Source organism: Magallana gigas, chromosome 9 (assembly GCF_963853765.1).
Source record: "Magallana gigas chromosome 9, xbMagGiga1.1, whole genome shotgun sequence".
Lineage (NCBI taxonomy): Eukaryota > Metazoa > Mollusca > Bivalvia > Ostreida > Ostreidae > Magallana > Magallana gigas.
In genome coordinates, this window is record NC_088861.1 from 41,478,760 (window position 1) to 41,485,910 (window position 7,151).

General features: G+C 30.2%; 1 protein-coding gene across 1 annotated transcript in view; it reads left to right on the forward strand.

Annotated features, from left to right (window-relative positions):
* Positions 1-7,151, forward strand: part of LOC105340035 (BLOC-1-related complex subunit 5) — a 122,547-nt gene that overhangs the window by 9,150 nt on the left and 106,246 nt on the right. The gene's annotated exons all lie outside the window — the stretch shown is intronic.

A 7,151-nucleotide genomic window follows, 5' to 3' on the forward strand; every position in this document is an offset into this window, starting at 1 on the left:
AAATAAGCGCAAATTTTACAAGTTATGAAACCAGATATTTTGAGAACTGTTTTAATTTCATAAAGTTTTGCCATTGTAAATCTTTTGTCTGAGATTTGCTTGAAAATTGATTAGGGGCGTTAACGGCCGATTGTTATTGACCAAAATACACTACACGCAGAATTTCACGTGTAATTCCATGTGACTTTCGTGTCAATTTTAGGTTGTATATCTGTAGCAAATGTCAAATTCTGTGTTTCTATGATAATCTATCGAAAGGACAAGATCTAGTAAATGAAGAGTGCCTACAGGTTTATGAAATTCAAGATATAAATTCTTTTGATGATGCTTCACAACTATAGCTCTGTTAAAAAGGGTGTGCAGGGACTTAATATTTTGGTAAACACAATCAAATATCATGTTTTTACTTCTCAATTCCCATGAAAAATGAGTATATAAGTAACAAATATTGCATGTTTGTCCATTTCTCACTAATGAAATATATCAAGAATGCATACAGCCTCTCCAAAATAAGCATCAAACAAGTTATTGAACTCCCCTTTAAAATGATGTCAAATTGAGTAAAGGGATCGGGATTTCTTTTCACATGATTTAATAAAGCGTGTCAAGAAACTGTTTCAGTTGCTAAATAATTCCTTTATAGCCGTAAAGTACGGCAAAAGGATTTAGCAAATCAATTATGACGTCATAACGGTAATATTTCCACAAAGACACTCTGAAATCATTTCCTAGATCTTGACCTGAAGGTAAATGAAAGGATGCTTCATAACAATATCTTTGTTTCATAGGGTGAACTGGGGCTTAAATTTTTGGTAAACACAAAGAAAAATCATGATTTAGACAATAATTTTCTATGAAATATGAAGGATAAAAGTAACAAATATCAGAGTTTTGTCCAATTTTGACTAATGAAATATATCTAGAATGCCCACAGTCTCTCCAAAACCGGCATTATACAAGCTCTTGACCCCCTCTTTAAAATGATGTCAAAAAGAATATAGGTGCCGGGATTACTTTTCCCGTGATTAAATAAAGAATGTCAAAATTTTGTTTTATTTTCTACATAATTCTTTTAAAGCTGTAAAATACGGGAAATAATTCATCAAATCAATAATGACGTCATAATGGTTCTAGCACCAAAAAGACAGTCTTGAATCATTTACTAGATCACCTTAGGAGTGTCAAGAAGTGCAACAGTGGATATGACTGGCCAATTTCTTACAATTTAAGGTGGGTCGCGGGTTTACCCCATAAAATCACACAAGAAAACATACCCGGAAAATATGTCAAATCGTTCATTAGTATTTACAGTTCACTATATAAAATATTCATCAAATTTGCCTACGCCATTTTTATGCGATACCGCCTTGAACTTGGTATTGTTGATGGTGCAGTTTTGACGCTTTTCTTATGATTACAAAGGAAAATGAACATTTTTTGAGATTGAGTTATTTTGAAAAATTGCAAGTAACTTTTAAACAATTTAGACAAATTTATCAACTGTTTCTGTGCGTAAAGAAAAAGTGTTTTAAAATAAATTAATGTAACAAAAATAAAATGTTCTCGCTAGATTTTTTTGCTATTTTATCTTTATTTTTGATAATTTTACCGAAAATTGCTGTACTTTAAGCATTTGACGTCGTGAGTACGACGTCATTCATTTTTAACCCGTTCCACTTATTTAGTGATAACAATCACTTAAAAATCAAATTTAGACTTCTAAAGCTAAAACTATTAGCTTACATTTCTGAAAAAGCAATTTTGGAGAGTAAGAAAATAATACAGAGATTTAAAAGAAAACATATCTTTACTATGAATTCGAAGTTATAAGATGATTCTTAATTTTGCTTGTGTATTATAAAGACATTATTTTTTTTTAAATTATAAAGATTTGTTTAGTTGCTATTAAAGCTATTTCCACTTTCTTTTGTCGAAATGTTATATTAATGTAAATATATGGAAATAGTCTTAAATCTAGAAAACGGAATGTATTCGTAAGATATGGACTTTTATTTTGGTTATCAAAATCTTTACAATAAATTTAGAAAGTTTAATACTCCGGCTTTGCTCCTCCATTTTTTTTTCGGTCAAAATAGTTACGATATACTTACTATTAATGCTTGTAAACTTTATTACTGACTCAAACTATTTTACAGACACCTCTCTCTCTCTCTCTCTCTCTCTCTCTCTCAAAAGTTCTAGACTACATGACTGTCATTACTTAGCTTTTATGTACAGTTTCACATAGAGTTAAAAATTAACGCTACAATTCTTGATAATAATCTACGTAAATATGATGTATTGCTTCAAATCTGCATTTCTAACTTACGATTATTACATGACAACTTAGACTAGTTGGTATGAATTACTACTACAGTATTCACACTATAAACCTAAATCGAATTACTAAATAATAACTAAGAGCATTTGACGTTAGAAAATGTGAAGCGGGAAACTTTGAGATGTCTCCGTTATGACGTCATAAACAAATGTGCACAAAACAGCCACTCCAGTTGTCTAAATTGAGTACAGAATTTGATGACGAAAGCAAACCGGCGACCCACCTTAAGATTCAAAATTGGCAAGTACCAAGCATTCCTTGTAAAAACAATAAAGATGAGGATGGTTGTTCCTATTTGCAGAATAAAAGCTTTATTTTAAAATAGTAATATAACTGTTATATTGACAACAGCATGAAGAAAGAAAGCAAGAAAATTCTTTTTACTCTGTAAAACTGTGTACCTTTATCGTTTTACAATGTACATGTATAAGCAAAATATACAACCCCATCATTGTCATCGAGCAAATGAATTTTACATTTTATTGTTGATGGTAATATGTAATTATATGGCAGTCTATAACATGGGAGTGACATATTTAACAAAAAGATTAACAATTCCTCTATGATTTTTATTTATTACATTTTTTTATCTTGATAAAAGGAGCGGCATGTGTCCCCCACACGTGCATACCAAATGAAATTTTTTTAACTAAATTCTATATTATCCACAGGAGAGGCAACTCTTCGTTTCTTATCACAATCATTGTATTTGAGTATTACATCTTTCAAAGTACCAGTTTATGAAATAAATCTCAAAACTATTTACTGTACTTCATCAGTAAAGTATTAATTTGTGAACATCACTGCTTACGTTATATTGTATCAATTCATCGCCAATTATTCTTTACACTTCTTATTAATAATTCAATAGTCATTTAGTGCAGTGTTTTCTAATGGGTTCAGTTACATATTGAAATGCTTGCTCAGAGCCATGTGTTAGGTCCACAAACATTATGTAACCATAAATCAGAATAGTTATTTAATTAACCTTAACTTTAAAAGAACCTGTTATTAATGTGATTGTGATTATTTCACTTACTCTTGTTTGAAAATTATCAAAATGTTACTTTTACAAAAACATAAATTATTTGAAAAATGTTTTAAAGGCAATTATTCAATATAAAAACATCTCATGAAAGTACATGGTTACATGGTAAAATTTGTTTACATAACTATTGACTGGATAAAAGTGAATCATAGTAACATAGTAATAATCCATTGTTTAAATTTTATATACTGAACAAATTTCATAATGTAAAACATTAAAAACATTTTTAAAGTAAATTTTACAGTCGATTAAAAAAAACAACTTATGCAAATTATCGCCTAAATATCAATACCTGCACATACAATCATTTAAAATTGGCTTACTATTAATGCTCAATATGTACTCAGTGATTTCTCTGACTAAGGAGCTTGTATGTGAAAAAAAATATTTATCTCATTTGCAATATAGACGTCTCATTAAGTATAAAATCTAAATAATTGAAGATAAATACTTCCAACGCTTCATTTCATCAAGTGACACTTCATAAAGTTAACGAGATGAAACGATGTTTTATTTTCTAGTACTCATTCAGAAACACCCTGACCGTTACAATTTATTTGTGAAGTGAATTAAAGTGCATCTGGTTTAAGATCAAATTACGCTTTACCACATGATTTGATTATACATTAAGGTTCAGAGTTCCCAACTGACATGTTCCATACTTCTTACAATATTTTCTTTTTAATTTTTCACCGCGAACAATTTTAGGTCAAGTTGATCTTATTAATTATCGATCAAAACCATGCCAGATGTAGTTTACTTCTTCTTTTTTCATAATAATTAATTCTTTATGGTTTATAATTATACAATGGAAGAATGTTTAAATCAAACAATTATTTATAATCGTTTTCTATATTTAATTTGCTTAAAGATCATTTCCGCATATTGCAAATTCAATTCCATCACATGTTGAAATATATGGTATTAGCAAATAAAAACCTTATAATTGCTTTAACCCAGCACATGATATTCCATATACTCTTTTAATTTTAACCATATATATTAAGTATTGCATATCTCATTTACCCATTTTGTAATGAAGGTAAAATCGCTCTCAGAATTAATTAAACAAGAGACAGAAGAAATACCACAAGCATGCTGACCAGTTCCAGAGGATCTCTGATATGACCAAATATCATTGGTAAGTCAACAACACAAGTCTCATAGTTGTAGGAAATTGTAGAACTACTTGTTACATGTACTTGTATGTACATGTATTTATTTGGGAAACATTGTATTTGTATAGTGCATGTAGAATTTCACAGCTACTATGTCAACACTTTGTACTAATGTTTATCTTGATTGTACTACTTATTTAGTGTCTTTGAACTATAATTATTTATCTGTTAAAACATAGAGTGTCTTGATTAGAAGTCAGTTTGTCAGTGCTAGTTCTACATGTAAACATGCGTATCAGGGGAAAGTTTAAGATATTTTCTCTTGACAAATTACTGGTACTTGTTTCATGTTTTGCGTTTAAACAACATTTGCGTAAATTTTAAACAGTATCATTGATTTAAAAATAAACCAGTTATCATATTCATTTGTTTATTACCAAAAAAAACCCCACAAAAAAGCAAAAACAAAACAAAACAAAACTGTTAGATTTTTTGCTCATTATTTTTGAACTTACTGCATACCTTGAAATACTTTAAAAAGAAGATGGGGGGATAAGATAGCGCAAATGCCCATTCGATTCAGTCGTGAAATATCAATTTTGAATTGGTTTTTTCTCAATCAAATCCATTCAAATATATTATAGTTTGCAAAAGCACAATTTTGAACTATATTTGAAAAAAAATATTGCATTAAATTTTGGCGGTATCGAACCCATAACATAACAATCCTAGATATATCAGGTTAGTTTATGCCAGGTGCTCTAACCACTGAGCCATTTCAGACACTAGAAAGTAGGCTGTTTAAAGGGACCTGGACACGATTTCAAATGAATTTTTTTTTTGATTTCTATGTATAAAATAGTTTACTTTTGTAATTTGAATGATTCACCAAAATTTGAATGTTAGAAGTCATGTTACTAGCAAGATACAGAGGAGAGAAGTTGTTGTTATGTAAACAAAGCTCGAGTCATAAGTTTGTTTACAAATACTGTAAAGTAAAGAAATTGCAATTTCTCTATCAAGATAACTTGTGGAAACAAGATAGACTGATTCGATGGGTTCATAAATAATTTCATTACAACAAACAGCACCATCAGATTAAAACTTATACCAATACAACAAATATGTGAACATTAACGGGACTCGAGCTTTGTCTACAAAACAAAGAATTATACCCTCTGTAACTCGCTTGTAACTCGATACTTGACTTTTAAAATGTTGTCAAAGCATTGAAAACATCTATAATAACAATTTTCGACATAAAAAATGAAAAAATGTATTTTGAGCTCAAATGGTGTCCACGTCCCTTTAAATACTTTGTGTGATTTTCGCCATGTATTCATGGACTTGATACAAAATGATATTTTTAATGTATAGTGGGTCATCTCTCCACGTTTTTGTTGGTTGAAATCTTTTTGTTTTCCATTAGACTTTATTTAGACTATGAGAAAAATTGTGAAGCACAGACCCACTCTATATAAGAAAATGCCTTGAAGTTCTAAAAATGAGACTATTTACAGGTTTTGATACGTATACGCCTGTTTGAGTCAACATATTCCCGGTATTAAACATATTTAAAGGTTACAAATCAATGATATGTTAAATATATATTGTTTTAAATGATTTAAAAAAAACCCAACAAATATCAGATTTATTGATATTTTAATTTTTCAGTAGCTTGTCCGACTGTGTATGGGCATTTTATATGCCTCATCCACCCATCTCCTTTGTTTCATGTTGTTCAAGCAGGTATGGAGGCAGCGAAGAATGAAGGAAAAAACCCGTAACCGGGTTGATTTTTTTGGTAATTTTTTTTTTCTGTGATCGCTACCTTCATAACCGTATGAACCGTCAAAGATAGCATTTTTGTTCATATAAACCTATATCTCCGAGTAAATCTTCCTTCATTCATAAATTCCTTAATTGTCAGTAAGTATGTTGCTTAGAAGAAAAGACCAGTTTTCCTAGATATTGATCAATTAATTGGAGGTCTGATGTCAGTTCCTGTAGTCTGTGCTCTTAATATACAGAGAGCTTCGGAGGTTCGATCGATCAGATGATTCAAGCATATTCAACCTTTTATGTACAAGATAAAGACAATTCACACAATTTTTTTGAAAGTATTTGAATAAACGCTGTCAACTAATAAACTTAGCACTGTGTATAGTGTTACGTAAATGAATGCGTTTGGAGGCAGTTAAAAGGTTGAAGAAACGCATGATAATTAATAAATGGTCAAACGCAGAGATGAAGCTTCGTTTTCGTTAGTATCTGTATTCACCATGTAAAGGTTGAGGATTACAAATGTAAAACCATGGTCACCGGAGAAAACACTCTGGTCAGTAGATGTGAATACATATATAATCGTGATAAGTAAGAAGGGAGAGCCCAAATAAGTGTTTGTCTTAAAACTTTTTCAAAATAAAATAAAAATGTACGCCGTCACTCTTTTCCTTTTTGTGCCTTTTTTGTCAGATTGCCAAAACCGTTTTGGTACTGAACAGTCAAAGCATAGTAATCAATAAACATTCATTGTTATGCATGAATATCTGAAAAAAAAACCCATGAAAAATGAAAAAAAAAACCCCAAAAGAAAACATTTTTATCCGGCGTTACCAAGGTTTGTGGAATTTTACTCTAATTT